The sequence below is a fragment of the Cataglyphis hispanica genome, chromosome 6 (genome assembly GCF_021464435.1).
Source record: "Cataglyphis hispanica isolate Lineage 1 chromosome 6, ULB_Chis1_1.0, whole genome shotgun sequence".
Classification (NCBI taxonomy): domain Eukaryota; kingdom Metazoa; phylum Arthropoda; class Insecta; order Hymenoptera; family Formicidae; genus Cataglyphis; species Cataglyphis hispanica.
This window is the reverse complement of record NC_065959.1, coordinates 5,431,514-5,449,857: the sequence shown is the minus strand read 5'-3', so window position 1 is coordinate 5,449,857 and position 18,344 is coordinate 5,431,514. Positions and strand designations below refer to the sequence as shown.

The window sequence follows — 18,344 nt, the reverse complement described above, 5'->3', positions numbered from 1 at the left end:
GTAATCGTCGTATTATGTAATCGTAAAAAATAGAATAATTCTAGATAAAGAATACGTATTATAATCTCTCGTACTTAAATTTTTTTCTATGCTATCATATCAAATTTGCTACAACATTCAATTAACTGACAAGTTTTACGATGGCTGTAAATATGTCCATATTTCATCTCGTTTATCTTCCGAGATCGTGACTTTCCACATCGCCTATCCGCAGTATAGATCTTTAATTCATATTTTTCCTCACAAAATATATATTCGATATATTCTTTTTTTATTATATTAACATACAACAAGTTTTTTATTCAATTAGAAAGTTAAAAACTATTCTAAAAACTAATTTTTTACATACAATTTTCGCGATTTATATTTTTATTAAACATTAAAATTGCTAATGTAATTTTAGTCAGAGACTTTGCAATACCATAAAACAAATGTACCATATGTTCATTGTAATAAATATGCAAGGAATAATGCAGCCGTATTCTGTACTTGTTATCTATCTTCTACCTCGAAATGAAAACAGACTTGTATGGCGGTAGAAGCGGGACAAGAGTATTTTTTAGATCCGCGCATGAAACACGCAGGCATCGCGCATCGCGCGGATGAGACTGCTCAGGACCCATGTTGTTCGTGCGTAAAACGTAGCCCACTAGGTTTTTTTATACGATATAATAAAACTTTCTCCTTACTTTCTCCTTAAAATGGGAATATTAAACTTTCCATATGCGAGATACGTCGCATCGTACGACGACATCCACGAGTCGTCCACCGGTTAAGAGGCATTTTACTGGGCGTATTACATTTATTTAATATTATTTATAGCAACTTTTACGATGCCAATGATACGGAGTCTATCCAATATCAAATATAACGTCGTAACACCGAGAAAGCGCGAAGGGGTGGTGGAGGCAATAAATGTACGGCAAACGGCGCTTCCCCAATAGACACCCTTGCGTACATGCTCGTTCCACGAAAATAGGTACCAATCGAAGATTCTACCATCGCACTTACATGCACGCCTCAAGAAGGAATAATCAAAAATCGTCGACTATGTCGGCTTTTTTATCATCCGACTATGCCACCTACAATTTTGCGATAGAATTGAAAATAAATGGATGAAAAATTTCTATAGTTTAGTCGAGTGAAACGACGTTGTCGAGCATTAAATATTTCTTTACAAATCGTGTTGCTGCAAGGCGGCAATGAAACGCACGTCGAAACGTACAATTCTCTCTGACTCATTTATATCGCATCGACTGACATCAATCGATGCATCGTCACATCTTCCGTCGGCTTATGCCAGATGAGTTGAACGATGGGAAATGGCGTGCGCGTTCAGTATCAACGTAAATCCAACTATCCGAATCGTATGGAATTCAATTCGAGTCGCTCGTCTGTTGGGACGACACCAAGAGAGCAACGGAAAGGGACTGTAAAAAGAACAGTAGATGGGGTGAACTGAAATGGCTAAATAGAAAACGCAAACGACACCCGAGTTTATGGCCACTCACTCGTTTTCCACCTCCATCGTTCGTTTCTCCGTTTCTCTTACGATACGTTGCACGATTTCACATATACTTCAACACTCCTCACGAACCCGGCTACTTCACTCTTTTACAGATCAAAATTATATAAAAGAAAATTTTTGACGCGTCAGTTATGTAATGTCATAATTAATTAATTGTAACTAAAAACAAGGCTTTGCCTTTACAAAAATAAATAATGCAACAATTCTTAATATTTTTTTTTCAGCATTTTATTTAACATTTTTAATTATTAATATATCTTAAATATATTTTTAATTATAAAAAATATATTTTAATAATCAATATATGAATATAATTTTAATTAAATATATTATATATATATCTCCAATCCATCAAGTTTCCAGCAAGCATGCAAAACTCGACCGATTAAAATACTATGAATGCACATGCACGCAACGAAATTCGCTTGCATGGAAATTCAGTTTCCAAAGTGTGCCGGCCCATCGAATTTTAGATCCGGCATTTGTCTCTGTCCGGCTAGAATCGATCGACTGGTATCGGTGGCTCGAGTGACTACGAAACGAGAGGAAATCGAGAGGGAACAAAACCCGGCCTCTCGCCACTTTCTGGAACGGATAACGGCTTAGGGTGTACGTAATATATACGCACGCGTAGCCATCTCGTTGGTCCCTCACCTCCCTTTGAATATTTAATGCAGACAATTCGCCGATGCAGTTATTTCATGCCGGCCCCACGAAAAAGATTCCGCAGTCGCGGCACGTATCGCGAAAAGGCCCCGCGCACGACGTTGTACCGCGAATCGTTTGTTGCTTTATACTTGTACATAAAGGAGCCGAAACAAAGTTAAATAAAATCCAGGAACAGCTTATTTTCTTAAAAACGATTTGATAATGTTTTCAACATTTTATCGAAGCACGAAAAGTACGTACTACTTCATAAAACAAATTATTGACAACAATTGGCAATTACCTTGTTTAAAGATTGATAAAAGATGCACTATTTTTCATAATTTACTAAACGTTTATTTGTTAATATTTTCATATACAGTATTCTATGGTGATAACGATAGAGAAGAGAAGGCAGTAAAACGTTAAGTGGCTCCGAAACACAGATTATTGCAGGAAGATATATATGTATGTCTGCATTGTAGGTACTCATTCATAGTCTTGTACATATGTCTTTGTAATATATTGAGCAAAATGTGACCGCACCATGTAAGATATGTTCTCACTATAATATTCATGATAGCATGCGAATTTTTTCTGTTCTGTGCACAGAATAAACTTTTAAATATCAATTATAATAAAACGATCATTGTGACAATTATCATGAATACCATTTTTATTTTCTTATTACTTTCAAACAGTACTAAAGGCATTCAATTTATTGCTTAAATAGTTTAGAATAATCTTAAAAATTATTTACAAAAAAAAATTAAGACTATCATAGTACAAAAATCAATAAAAAAAATAGAGTTTACTCTTTTTTTTTTTAAATAAGTTTTTGATTTTCTTCGTTTATATTAATTATAATCTTTTTTAAGCGTTGTTTAACGTTTACGGGATTAAATATTGTTTTAGCATAAAGCATTTTGCACGACCGCGTAAACTGTAAAATTTAACGCGTTTCAATAACGCGAGAAGTCTCCTATCAAAATCGTCATGGGGAATTTGTTCGTGTCGCTCGTGCTTAAGCGCATCGCCGCGTAGGTATCGTGTATAATGCCGCTCTGTATACGTGGCGTTATCGCTGTACCAGCGGCTATACTAACACAGATATATATACACAGGACGTACGTATCGCGACCGCGGCAGAGGCAAGTAGCATTTGCATGAATTTGTTGGTCCGATATCCCAGGCGAAGAGATCGTGCTTTAAGCCGAAGGAGCGAGATTCGGGAGCGACGGTCGATGTCGCGAACACCGAGACGGGCACCTTTAAGAGCCATGCTCGAGGGGAAGGTGACTTTTTTCAATTTGTTAATTCAGGGTAATCCTGAGGGTGGCTAATTTCGACCTCGGCATCCTTCTCTCGCCGCGGCGGCGATGCTCTCCTCGATCTTTCTCGCCGAGCTCCACAACAGTAGACTCTTCTACTATGACTTTTAATCTGTGCTATATTTCTCTGTCCTCTCTTGGTCCCGCGTCCACCGTACGTTCGTGCGAGGACGAAGGACAAGGACGGTTCGCGATATGCGCAGTATGTATGACGACGACGACGACAACGGGCAATCGAGCAGCAGGTGCGTTCCCGAAAAGGTGAAACGTAACTTTGTTGGCGGGCTTCTCTCCCATCCCGTTCTCTCTCGCTTCTGCCTCTCTTTTTATTTTGAAATCCGATTGCGAGCGATGAATTCCGAGATTACCTAAATGGTCTCGGGGGCAATAATGTAAATTTTGCCGACGGGGTTTTTTTACGGGCTCCGCCTCGCGATTGCACTTCATCCGTGACTCGAGAACATAATCTCGCGGAGCTGCCGGCAAGAAAGAAAAAGCGTTTAACACCGCTTGCGAATAAAATGCTCGCCATCGATCAAAAATAAATGCGCGTTCTGATTTATAATAAAAAAGAGGAAGAAAAAAATATACTAGGAAATGTTGCGTCAAACGCGTGAGTTTATGAGCATACATTTGTACTTGTTTAATTTGTATACATTTAACAGTATGACGTTATAATCTTCCGATGTTCTTGAATGCTCTGCCAGCATAGCCGAACACGAACTATTGTATACATAGAGCCAACGGGATGACGGGCGTCGGCCATGTTGTCTTGACATTCTCCCTCGAGGGTTGTCGGGGGTGGATATATTTAGCCCGCCGCCTCCAGGGACCCTCGCCACCCCAACAACCCACCCAACCCTCAAACCACTCCCGACTTATGATGCCGTTGTCCGACCAACCCCTAAACCTCATGCCACTCCTTGTGCAAGGTTTACAACACAAAGCTCTTGTGAATAAAGAAAGCATGTGTCCGCTACTAAGCCAATTGTGTTGTGCGAAACTCTGATAAATTTTATGTTAACGTACATGACTCTAATCGTTGCATATTATATTCGTAATTCTTTAAATTTTTTTCTCTTTAATTTGCAAATTTTTTCAGGTAAATATTAACTGCAATCATTCAATTTAGAAGAATACATAAATCTATCAGAACAAATTGCTTTATGAATTAAAAGTTTGGAATAATTCTAAAAATATAATACGTTATTAAAGAGAAACTTTAGAAATATGAATTAAATATATGTATGTATACATATTGTAATAGAAATATATTTATATAAATGCTCGATTATATTTATCGTGACATCTATATAGATAACTATATCAATATTAAAAACGATAAAGCAGAGTGTTCATCTTTAATTTAGAGATTTCTTATGTTATAATATTCTTCAATTATTTCTTTTTTTTTATTAGCAATTATGAACGAAAAAACATAGAAAACATTAATAATTATAATCAACGACAAACAACACTTAATAAAGAAAATCTTCAAAATCCTTTCAAATGATGGCAATAAGCGTACTAAAATCATACTCCGAAACACGTCTAGTCAGCATTAGCGAGCCAACCTGCAACTACCAGGAATTGTGCTAGCACTTTCTTCAGCATCCTTCCCTTCGCGGCTTCCCGCATCTCGATTTTCTACTTGCTACCCATCTCGTTCTCTCTCTCTCTCTTTCTTTCTTTCTCTCTCTCCCTATGTGGAAAGAAGTCATCAATATAGCGACGGCTTTTCGTTCCTGGCCATCGAAAGGGACAAAACTTTGCCCAGGAATGGGCGGGGTCACGTCTAATCCCTAGAGTCAAAATGGTAGTCTCCGGAGACCCCCCTCTTCCTTCGAGGGAACGGTGGAAGTTTCGTCGCACCAGCTCCAGGTTAGGCCGGACCGAGGGTGGTTGCGGACGATACTTTCGCAGTCGCGTAACGTATTACTGAACGGGGAGGACACTCGGCGCATTTCGGTAGCCCGGCTCTCGCGCGGAGGGTCGCGGAACAAGGGGACGCGCGAGGGTTCGCGAAGGACGCGCCGCGCACCCTTCGGATCCTCCCTCGAGAAAACGAAGAAGAGCAAGAAAGACCCTCCGCGTGGCCTTTCTTCCCTTTTCTTTTCGACGACCGCACGCGTACATACGTGTCAATACCTCTACGACCCGTTACACGCGCGCAGATACTATATCCGGTGATGGCTTTCGATTTTTGCCCGCTCGACGAGAACACACGTGTCTACGCATCTTCATTGCCGTAGATTGTAGACCAGAGAACGGAATATTAGTATATGGATCAGAAAGTGAATTCTTCGCTAAATAATATACGACGTTTGATATAATACAAAATTAAAAAATCCAAAAAAATTTTATTCTGTAAAAATAATTTTAAATAAATATTATCAGACTTATTAAGAAATTGATTGTTAAATATATCATTCTTAAACATCGTTGTTATTAAAAAATAAGAATTCATGACACATTTCAATGTTCACGGCGAAAACTACATAAGTGATTTAAATATATAGATATTTTTTTGCGGAAACCATAGGTCTATAACTTTCTCGACGGCCATAAAGTGTCAAGTACAAGGCGGTCGCGCGTGAGAAACGCGAAAGCACGCGTCGTGCGACCTCCGGTGAGGCCAATTCGATTATTTAAAAAGTCGCGTCGCACAAAATGCCGGGGACGAGATACAGGTACAATGTCGAATAATAACGCTTCAAGATTCACTTTCATTTTCCCCCTCAGTATGCGGGATTCGATATTTGGCGCGTGTAAGTAGTGGAGGAGAGAATGCTCACGGTGAGCTGAAAAAAAAATGGGGAGTGTAAGTTGCGCGGATAATTCTCGGCGGAGGTCGAGAAAGGACGGACAGATAGCTCTTTTGTACGAGGGTTGGTAGGCAGGCAAGAGGATCCCCGATCATGGAAGAGCGCGAAGGGAGACGACGGAGTGCCGCTTGTACAAGGCGTGGAATTTCATATAAACTTGGAGGAACTCTCTTCCTTCCTTCGCGAAGCGTTTCACTTCACCCTGCGACTGTATTTATCCGGCCCGTTTTGTTCGCAATTTAATCACTACGCCGCGCGCATTTTCTTATTATCACTCAACCAAGTTTCGCGTTACGGTGCGTAATTCCATTTTGGCTACGGCCCGGAATAAACATTAACGGTTTCCGTGAACTGTTTCAGAACGAGATACATAAGTAACAAAGCTTTATCATTTGTATTTTAATACAAATAATGTTGCAATTCGATAATTGAGAGAGATTTTAATTCGAAATTTCTTAACCGATTATATCACAATAATTTTTTTACATATGCACGCACCTATATTTCGATTCAACAATTTCTAAAACAAAATCTCATCTCGTCTCATCGTCCAAAGTCGTCTCTGCAGAACTCCCTTCACCTGTTCGGCCATTCTGCTTTCGTGACCCACGATAGTGCACAAGCGGGACAAGGAGACGCTTGAAGAAAAGAGGGAGAGAAATGGAAAATAGAGGAAGAGACGAGGAAAGACCATCGAGAACGGCGACTTCGGGAAAGAGACAGCGAATCCCACGGGACTATCGACTGCCGAGTCCCGTGGGGCAAGTCGATACTCCAGGGACACCCCTGTCCTCTTCCTTCGAAGGTACACCCTCTTTCTCCTCACCTCCTCGTCACCTCTTTCTACCAGCATTCGAGTTCTAAACACTCGGCGCAAGCGCAAGACAGCGCGACGTCCTCGACATTGGCTTCGCTCTTTATACTTCGTCTCGACGCGAACATCCTATATATATACATATACATACATATATATATATATATATATATATATATATATATATATAAGACGTCTTCAGGTTGCCTATTTCTTCTTGTATATAAACTGTTTAATCAATTTGGAATAAAGTTTTATTTAATTTTTTTACTAAATAAAAATATACTAAGCAAAAACTTTTGTATTTTAATTACAAATTATTAACAGATCAAAAGATCACAATTTAAACTTTTAGAACAGAAGTTATCAAATTTTATTTTTTACTAAAAATATAAAGCGTTTAATCAAAATATGTAAGAAAGATTTAATCTCAAATTTTAATAGATCGATAAAGTAAAAAAAAGAAAAACGTATATACATGGAAAAATATGAGATACTTAGTATAAAGATATGCTTTCCAAAAAGATAAATCTCTTGCAAGAAAAAGCTTCCATGTAATTTTCAATCAGTAATGAGATAGAAGTTTTATTTCGAACTAACTCTTTGCTAAACAGAAGTGTTTCTACATATTTTTTTTCCATTTTCAAGATGTTGAACGTTACGCAAGCTCGCAAGTTGAAGTAAAACGGCACGCATAAAAGTGGAAATGCATCCCCTTGCAAGACGCTTGGCAAGCGAGACGACGGAATTATACGCAAAGCACTTTCACCGGCTGACGCGTAGACCCATGGTTGGGTTACATGCGGCACGATGAGCGGTAACGGTGTGGCGGTCGGGTTGTCAGCACCAGTAAGTTATTTAGCGGTTGAGGTCGTAGCAGTCGGCAGCGCTGTCTAATTGTAACGACACCTTTGGGACCGGTATCACTCCCCGTATACCCACCAAACCACCCACTTTCCACCCTCATGATCGTTGAAGCGCTCGGGCGACCGCCCACCCGTCCTCTCTCGTCTACTCTCTCACTCTCTCCCTCTCTCTTTCTCTCTCATCGTCCGTTCCCTCGTGTCGGAAACCCTCAGACGCCGTAAACCAAAAATACGACGACACTTTGTCGAAGCGTTCGCGTCTCGTCCGTCTTGACTTCTCTAAAAAGGAAGCACGGTGATAGCAAAGAGTCGTTAGTCAGGCGCGCGTCGCGTCCGCAGCTAAAGCCTTTAAGTCTCGGATATACTGATATCGTCTTCGTGGTTTAAGGTCATTTAATCTCGCGACATATCGCATTGAGTCTCGTAGTTAAGTAGGAAAACGCTCTCTTGCAAAAAGTATTAAGCATCATTTTTCTTCCGATTCTTCTTTTTCAATCGAAACGTCAAAGTGAATTATTCACTCACAGTTTCGCCATGTGACATTTATGTGAATTAAATTTTTCCGTATATATGATTGCTTGATAAAACATTCCAATATATACAGTAAATGTCAAATTTGACGCATCAAATAAGAAATTTCAATCATTTACAGCACACGCATATATTGGATACATTAGTATAGAAAAATAAATATTTGTGTTTCGAAAAAAATATATAGTAATATTATTATCTAAATTCCATTTAGATTTGAAATCAATTTCAAGAAAAAGAAAAGATAGATGTTAATTATTTCACATATTGCAAGCAAGTAAGAAAATTGTAAGCCAAATTGAACCTGTAATAGTTTCTGTGTTTTAAAAGAAGGGAATTTATAAAAAATATATTTGAAAAATTTTTGATTTATATTACGTATTTACGCATAAAAATTAAGAAAATTACTAGTATCTTTTAATCTCGTTGTAAAATAATTTTCCAGAGATATGTGGTAATGAGAAGGGAATACGTGAGAGGTATCGTAGCTTGTCGCCTCGTAATCGCACGACTCGAAAACCAGGTCTGTCTCATAAACTTTCGTGCAAGCATGAACGTTTGCTTTATTGCCAGAGCTTCTGATATCGCGGCGGTTGGTAGCAACATCGGTAGAAAGGCAGGCAGGCAGGCAGCATTATCTTCTCAGTGAGGGTGAGAGAGGGCGAATGCCCTCCCCATGAGATCACCATGGCAACCCCTACACGGCCTGCCACGGCGTCGTGTCCTGCGTGCTTCCATGTCCTGCCAGCATGGCGACTGCTAACCTTCTAAAGTCCTCAAGTAAAGAACGATAATATACACGTTTTTCTTGTCATCACAACTTGCATCGGCAATCACAAGCACGTGCATCTACATTCATGAAGAGGTAGGATAACTAGCAAATTCTCGATATTAGTAGTTTGCCAAAAAATACTTCAAAAAATTATATGCATTTATATTTTTAAAATTACATCTTATATACAGGGCAATTTATATGATATATGTGAATGTAGAAATTATAAAAGAGTAATTAAAAATTTAATTATAAAAAAAGCATTATTTAATTATAAATATTAGAGAGAGACTGAGAGAGATGTGTGTAAATTAAAACTATTACTTTAAATAGCTATAATTTAAAAAACAGAAATTTAAAAATTTTTCCTTAATAGGTAGAAAAGATATATATATATATATATATATATATATATATATATATATATATATATATTTATTTCTGTATATCTGATTTAAAAAATATTTGCAAAAGTCTTTTTTTAGATCAATGGATGCTTTTTTTCTATATTCACAAATTTATTAGGGTGACAATTGTCCATTGCAAAAGTAATTAGCTTCGCTTGCCAAGTCCACTCGTTCAGCGATTCTTTATACCGGCGTTCATCGGCATGGAGGAGCGTCCATAGGGAGAAATTAAAAACGTGGCCCCGGGCGGAATTAAGACATATTTTTTAATAAAGCCCGATAGAGATCACGCTCATTGAGGTGACTTTTTTCTCCTGGTAAGTGCGAATTCCACCAAGGTAATTACGTTAACCGAAAAATTTTTGCGGGATTATGAAAGAGTACTCTCACATGAAAAAAAAATCAAAGTAAAATTTATATAAGGTTCTAAACGCGTTTTATACAAAAAAAAAAATACAGCGTTCCGATTCTATTAAAGACAAAAAAATCGCCATATATAAATGCAATAGATGAAATAAAACTCACAAAAGTTTTAATGAGAAATATATACTATAAATATTTACTAGAGAGAAAATATATAAATATATGTACAATATTGAAAAAAAAGACCTATCAATAATAGTCGAAATAAGAAAGAAACGCTTGAAAGTTAGCGGAGGAATGAGAGATTGTGCCGAGTTTTGAAGTAAGTGCACTTCTCAAAGCAGGTTGCAGACCTCGTGGGAGGGGATGGACGCTCCCTCAGTAAGCCTGTTAAGGAAGGATTCGCGAGTTTCCTCAAAGGAGCCGCGAATATTAAAATCACATTTTAGCTCCCCTAGTTTGACAACAAACTCCGCGAGCGGGCAACGAGATTAGTCGGGATTAAGCGAGCTTCCGTTGACAAACTTACGGTGCGTTATTACCGTGTACACTGACACGCGTCACTCTAAACTGTCTGCACACGACAAATTCTCACGCAAAAGTCGATCACATGTTTTTTATAACTCTATTAATATGAATTAAAACTGTTCATTATTATTGAATTTTAAATTACCGTTTGCAAATTTAGAATACACTACTAACTTTGTTCCGCTATTAAATTACCGCACATGAAATTTTATTCACCGCTGATTAAAATGCCGCTTAATTGAGTTATCCTACTGCTGCTTTATAAAACAATAGTGTAATAGTATCTAATAAAAAAATTATATTTACTGTTTTGCATATAGAACATTGACACTCTTAAAGCAGAGAAGCGATTGCAAAAGGCACATTGTATTTTTCCTCTGTTAAAGAGAAGATAAATATATGTACGCCTTACACGTTTCTTCAACATATCATGTAGCAGAATGTTGTGATACGCGTGTTGCCTCTCTGTCTCCAGCAGCCACATGATGTACGAGAGCATGCGCGACTTACGCTCGTTTTTGTCGATATTCGACAGCGGTAACTTGAGAGACTTTTAACTGCCCCTACTGCGTTTTCAGAGAGCCTCGTATCTAAATTCAGGCATTAATAAATCGCGTGTACATTCGTATACCGGCGTGAGAATCGTCGTCGGCGTTAAGTTAGTTTACGCGGTTGGAGGTTCTAATGCATTTATGGAAATGCCCCATTCCTTGTCCAAGCGCTGTATGCCCAAGGCACAGAGAGATAATTCAGCAATTTTCGCAATTCGCACGTCACATGTATGATATTTCGGGCCAGATATCCGCGTCGGACACGGTGAAAATTCAACATGATCACTCTAGAAATAACCTTGAAGCTGTCCGAGACATTTGTAGCAAAAATAATATTTGAATTAATTCATGCATGTGCGTTCGTGACGATCTTCATAAATTTCCTTTTATTCTTATTAGATTAATAAACAGGCAAAAATTGATATTGATATTATACGGCAAGTTTAATTTTTGCAGATACAAAAGAAAATATAGAAGCTGCCAATCTCCATCGTTAAAAAATATATTTTTTACTGTCTCGAAAAATTATACCAGTTTTAATTTCTATATAAAAGTGTAACAGAATATTTAACAAGCAATTTATAGTAGTTTTTGCGACAATTTACGATAATTTTCACGTAATTCTTACTAATTTAGACTAAATCTTTAGAACGCATAGCAATTTTAAATAGTGTAATCAAAAAATTGAATAAGAGTAAGAGATCTGTGGGCTTTCCTTCTGCTTATCTCGGATTCGCCGCGTGATTTATCCTTCCTTGGACCGGTGCATAAGCACAGTCACGTTGTCGACATAAGCTAACGATAAGTCGGAGCTTACGCCAGTTAATAGCTACGACCAACTATGCGATACGTGGTAAATCGTCGGTTGATGCGCCGTACGTGCAAGGCAAATCTAGTTATGGTAGCCGGCCTCTCAAGCCGTCTTGCGGCTAATGTGATAGACTGCCATTAGGGGTATCTTGCTGTCGTGGCGAGGGTCGGCTCTGACATAGGGTGGGAGCGGGGGTGAGCGGCTACGTGAAGCGGGGGGTTACGACAGAGTACGTTAGTCCGGGGCCATGCTACCTAGTAAGACGTATTACTTAGATATGAATTATGCAGTACCTCGGCAATGCGCCCCCTGAATAGCCTTAGTTCCAACCGTCTTAGAACTTGAGCAAACGGTATCCTCTCTCTATCGGCAGGAATTTGATTAAGGTATCCGTCTTTACACACGTAGTCGATCGCCTGATTTCCTTTTCGTAAACACTGTGACATGCATTCACAGACAAGAAGATAGTCTCGAAATGGATAAGAATAAATGCAACATTACATAACGATGTAATGTCGCCATTGGTTATCGATTGTTATCAATTTCCGATTACAGCAGACGTAAACAAGAATTATCAAGCATATAAAACGTTCGTTTAATGTCTCGCGATTAGAATAAAAAATGTGGGATACTACGCTTTTATGCAAATGACTCGTAAAAATTATTCGCCGCAAAATTTCCTGAAAAAATTAATTTTACTTAACCATATAAAATTATGAAACCGTAAACATTAACTCGTTCTTTGCGCACATTTACACGTAAATTTATCCTACTGCCGAACAACTATTTACGTTGACATTCTTGTAAGAGGATGTTAAACAATGATGTCTCTCTTTCTAACGGCGGTTGTATTTTCTCAGCTTTCCTGACCCGCTACTTCCTGCATAAATTAAATTTACCCATGTTTAATCGGTGCTCTTATTGTGGAAACATTCCATTTCATAGAATATAATTCTCAAAATTTAATTACGTATAATTAAAGTTAAATTTTTTTAATTTAGTTCTTGACTTAATTAATTTTGTCATTTTTTGAATGAAAGAAAGACTTTTTGGCTTGATCGTATTTGTACATTATTCAGCTTGTAACATTATCATCGTAATTACTTCCTCAAATCACGTCGAAGCGATGAGTTAATCTCTTGTTACATAGGGTGACTTTATTCTTGGAAAATGATTTCCTGTATTAACCGATAGTTATGCGCGATCCTTCTTAACGGTCTCTATAATACTTCCTGTGGAGAGAATCCGAAGGAACGAGTCGGTAGATGCTAGATGACGGCAGTGTAGAAAGGAAGAGGGTGGGATGCTGGGGAGGCAGTGGGCGTAATGGAGGCTAGTTAAACATTAAGCATCCCCTGATACCTTGCTAACCCCTTACTAACCCCGGTTAAGGTGTATGCAAGGTATACAGCTCTAGGTGGTTTCCTATACCTTACAGTCCTTTGTACACATTCTTACTAATTGACGTCTTGCTCGTCTGCATTATGCACTCGTGATTACTCCCGAGTGTTTCTTGCTTAAATATATCCGATCGAGTGGAAGTTATCGGTATTACTTACAAAAGTTACTTTCAAATGTAAGTTTTCGCTTATTACGCTGGAAATATTCTGTTCTTTCTAATGATTTCTAATTAATTGTTTAACATTCCAAAAAAAAATCATTATTTTTATCATTATTTATATTAATAATTTTTTCATTGTTTTTTAATAATTACATTCTTAAATTTAAGTAAAAATATATAACGAATTAACTTTGAGGTCATCAAGACTAGAGACCAAAAAATCGTAATGAGGCTATTTCTAGGCATTACTTGAAGACATAATATTAGTAGAATAGCCCATGATTTACATTAGTATGTGATTAGGACACTATTAGACACGCCTGTTCGGCAAAATTCTGTAGTGTAAGCAGAATCTTTTTTATAAGTGATCTTTTTCTGATCACGCGTACAAAAAATTAAGTATATATTAGACAATTGCGAACAATGAAACTTACCGAGAATAATTTCTGATCGTTTATGTAACACGATATAAAAAAGAAATGATAAAAATATAACGAACAGAACAAGAAAAGCGTGCATCACGGATCTCTTCATCGAGTTTTCGCCACGTTATATCCTCTCTTTTATAGTGGCAAAGAAGAGGGGTGTACAACGAGAGAACTGAAAACATGATTAAAGATTCTCCGATGTGGGAGAAAATGGATTTCTGATACGCGTAATGCCACCCTATTTGGAACTATTACGCGTGAGTCCCCGGGTAAGCCCCCTATATCCATTCAGCCCCTGCTGGAAATATATTTACTAGATCAGAAGGTACTTACTTGCGACTTGGCACCCGCGCATGCCTTACCGGGTGGCATGTAAACAAGGAGAAGGGAGAACCTTTATAATTCCCTTATTTTCTCTCAGATTATTTGCGCTAAGTCTGCGAACTTTAATGTACTTCGTGTATCGAAATGACAGAAATTAAATTATATATTTCACAAATAAATTTATATATTTATAATTTATATATTACTAATATATACGCGAAAAATATATACCGAGGTGTCACATATAATAATGCTTATGTTAATAATTGTTTTAATGTACACATAAAGATTTATATTACTTTAAATATAGTTTGTATATTTCTCATATATCTATATATATTTTATCAATACATAAAATCAACGAGGCAACTGTACCTATAAATCACGTTCGTCACGTAGAGCGTGAAATTTTTTTTGTTCGCCGTCAATGGTTTCCGCGGAGAAAAGAACATCGGCGTCGCGGTACGGCGAGAAAAATCGCTAATTGGTACACGGAAAATATAAACAAAACTGCCGTGCGAATACCGATGATTTACTGCAAGGTTTGATTGAATTCATTCGACTCTGTTTACCCGCTTGCTGCTCGTACAACTCTCACCCTTCGTGAGCCTCCGATGTTTAGCCTTTTTTTTCATTTATATCGTTGATTTTTTTTCCTCACTCGCTCATCCGTTCCAACGTGCTGCAAAGTTGCTCGTTGTAAAACTGGGAACAGCGAACGATACGAACGCTTCCTGCTACAACCCGTCACCCTTCCCTGTCATACCGTTGCAGTCCCCAACCTTCACTTCGCCGCCTATTGCTTCGTTTTCTTCTATTTGATCCGAAGGAATGGAAAGAGGTATGAAAGCTCCAAAGGTATGATTTTGCAATCGAATCGCCTCTGTATATTTTTCTTCGTATCAATTCGTTAACGAACCCGAATAACCGGAAGACTTCAAATATGCTGCTTTAAAAATGACTTTAAATTATAATAATGTCGATATATTAAAACAAAATGAAAAATAATTTTTTTTCTATGAATAAATAACACGTCAAATTATACATACAACTTTAAATTACTAATCATATATCTAATTATATAAAATATATTTTTAACTACTGACACGTGTGGATGGAAGTGATGTTAATAACATTATTGATTAAATTTGTGATATGTAGGTGCATAATATATAGCATCTATTAATCTAAATTTAAAAAATAAAATCTTATTTTTCTCATACTAATGCAATTAATGACTGCTGTAATTAATAAAATAAATTGTTTTATTAAAATATATCAGAAGAATATATTCGTACATTCGTATATATACGTATGTTTGTGTATGTTTGTGTAAATTATCATAGATTTATATGTGCAAAATATTTTACAACTAATATTTGGAAAAGACATATAACTTGAATTAATGTTTCAATAACGTAAAGTATATCTATCGGATGTTTGAATGGCGATTCAGAATAAATTTTTCCGAGGAAGTTGACGCGAGCTCGCGAAGGTTGCCAATGGAAGAGAAAAATCTAATAGACTATCGGAATCGAATTTGATCCCCTGTAAGAAACTAGCCCTTCTTGCACGCGTTCGCGCTACAACACCATCGATACTGCCGCCCCATCGAACTCGAATGAAATCCAGTTCGCATTTGAATCAGTCGATAACGCAATCCATTAGCCCCTAACAGCCAATACTTCGAGGACGCGCGGAAGGAAACGACCTCGTGTAAGGGAAAAAGAAAGAGGAATAAAGTGATACGGCAGCGGCGCGACGGGAGTGTCGTAAATGATTAGTGTTGCCGATGAACGAATCCCATAAAAAAAAAAGGCGAAGATCTATAGCCCACCTATCTTTCCATTGCCGATTCTGGCAAGCGCGGCGCTCTCTCTTTCTCCCTTTCCATAGAACTTCCTGCGTAAGTAGAGTCATTTTGTTAGCGTCAAATTCTGAAAGCGGATCGTCCGAGTTCTTTACTGGAAGCGCCAAGCGCGGTTTACTAGTCTGAATATTTCAATTATCTCGGATTTTCTTTCTCTTTTTAATTAGATATTTAATTTTTTTATTGCTAATTTCATTTTAAAATGTTTTTCTTTCTTTTTTCTTTGTTTATTTATTTTTTTTACGTTTGACATGTATTGGATTAACAGTTATGTAAAATGTCAAAAATGAACAAATTTATAATTAAATTCTTTCCTCTTCTTTTTCTTAAACAGTATAAATATAAATATATAGTTTACATAGAAATAATCAAAATAAGGGCAACGCATAAATATCCCTCCGCTGGAAAAGTGTTTTTTTTTTTAAATAATGGTGATACACGATTTCAATATAGATACAAAGTGAAACGTTCTCGATTCGAAGGCGGTTACCGACTCGTTTCTGTTGTCGTCGATGTCGTTAAAGGGGTGGTTTCGCGCCGTTCTCGCAATAGCGTAGATGCAAGTACGGTCGATGGTATTCCTATCTAGAACCGACTAGAGCCAACGTCGTCGGGCAACGCCTCAGGCACGACGAAGATATCGTGTTTAGAGCAAGATCCACGGCCGCGATAAGCCAAGCTACAATGCTTTGAATACCCATCCAGCATCGCGATAACATCTTAACGTTCTCTAAGAGTAAACGAAATTAAATTCGCTCAACGCAGGCGAAACGCACGTGACATTAGCCCCAACTCTCGCGCTAAGATACTCGAGGTCCACGGCTGGATGCGAAAATGCGTGTAACGCAAGATCGATACGTTTCTTTCCCTTTCTCTTTCCATATCAGCGGATTCCCATTCCCTACATGCCGTCTCGCTTCTCATCCCTCGCTTCACTCAGTCAGCATTCCCTCTCGCGCCCCCGTGGCGGATGCATTTCGTTTTTACCTTTCACTTTTCAGCTTTATGGATTTCCCGATAAGCGAGTTGGAGTCTTTCGACCAAATCATCGCGGATATAGTAACAGAAATATTGTTTTGGTTCAAGTTTTCATAAACTACATGTGACCAAAAAATAAATCTAACATTTTCAAAAATTTATTTAATATTTTACGTTTCAAGTAGGCCAATCATGCATGTAATATGAAAATTAAACTAGATAGAAATTAAAAATATTCTCTATACCAAAAAGTATCAATTATGGTCTTTTCGTAAAATTTTTAGCATATATGCGTAAGAGACAAAAGCAATAGTGCAAAAAAGGTATGCGTTTGATTTTTCCATAAAGTCCCGGTTCCCATGGACGCACTCTTCAGGGAAAATGACAATGGCGTCCCACGGGAGAAAAAGCCTACCAGGCAGAAAACTACCCCTCCCTCTTACCAGCATCGTCGTCGGCGTCGTCTCGGCCCTCCTGATTGTTTCCTACGCGTTTCCTTCGCTTTCTCGATCCTTCTCGGTCTGACGTTCAGCTACCTGATCTTCAAACTCGTCTCTCAGTCAACCCCTTCCATTCTTATAGGCGCAAACGGGGATACTCTACATCTCAAAAAATTTTCTGAAATTCAATATCCCCGACGTTTTACATAATTCATGAAAATTGAGCCAGCGGCTTTTTGGCAGAATTCTACGCACACATCTTTGTGTCACGAAATTCTGTCGCACGTGATTTTTGTTCGTATAGTAAAGATATTTTTTAAATATCTAATATATTTTAATTTTTAACATGTGTGTTTATTAATTGTGTTATATTATTTCCTTCGCAAATAATTAATAATAAATAATATATTATGCATATATAAATCACAATAATTAATATATTTTAACTTGATATAATATTGAAATAATAGTGATAATATTTCTCACAAATTACTGATTTTTTATAAAAAAAAATAATTTTAAAAAATAAAAAATAAAAACAGATATAAATTTATAATTGTAATGCAAATATACATCATATCTATTTATTATAGAAATGTAGTCAGGAAAATGTTTTTTGACATAGTAGTGGAACAATAAAGTAGCCACGTGTATTTCGTACAGTATACAATGCCGCACGCAGGCCTAAAGGTCGAGAAGCACGTAGTCGGAGGTTTAATCTAGAGAAATACTGAATAATAGAAGGCAGTGGAACGGGGCTCGCGATTGGTT

At 37.5% G+C, this 18,344-nt stretch overlaps 1 protein-coding gene across 4 annotated transcripts in view; it reads left to right on the top strand.

Annotated features, from left to right (window-relative positions):
- LOC126850274 (transcription factor collier) overlaps positions 1-18,344 on the top strand; it is a 75,004-nt gene that overhangs the window by 46,261 nt on the left and 10,399 nt on the right. The window lies entirely within an intron of this gene.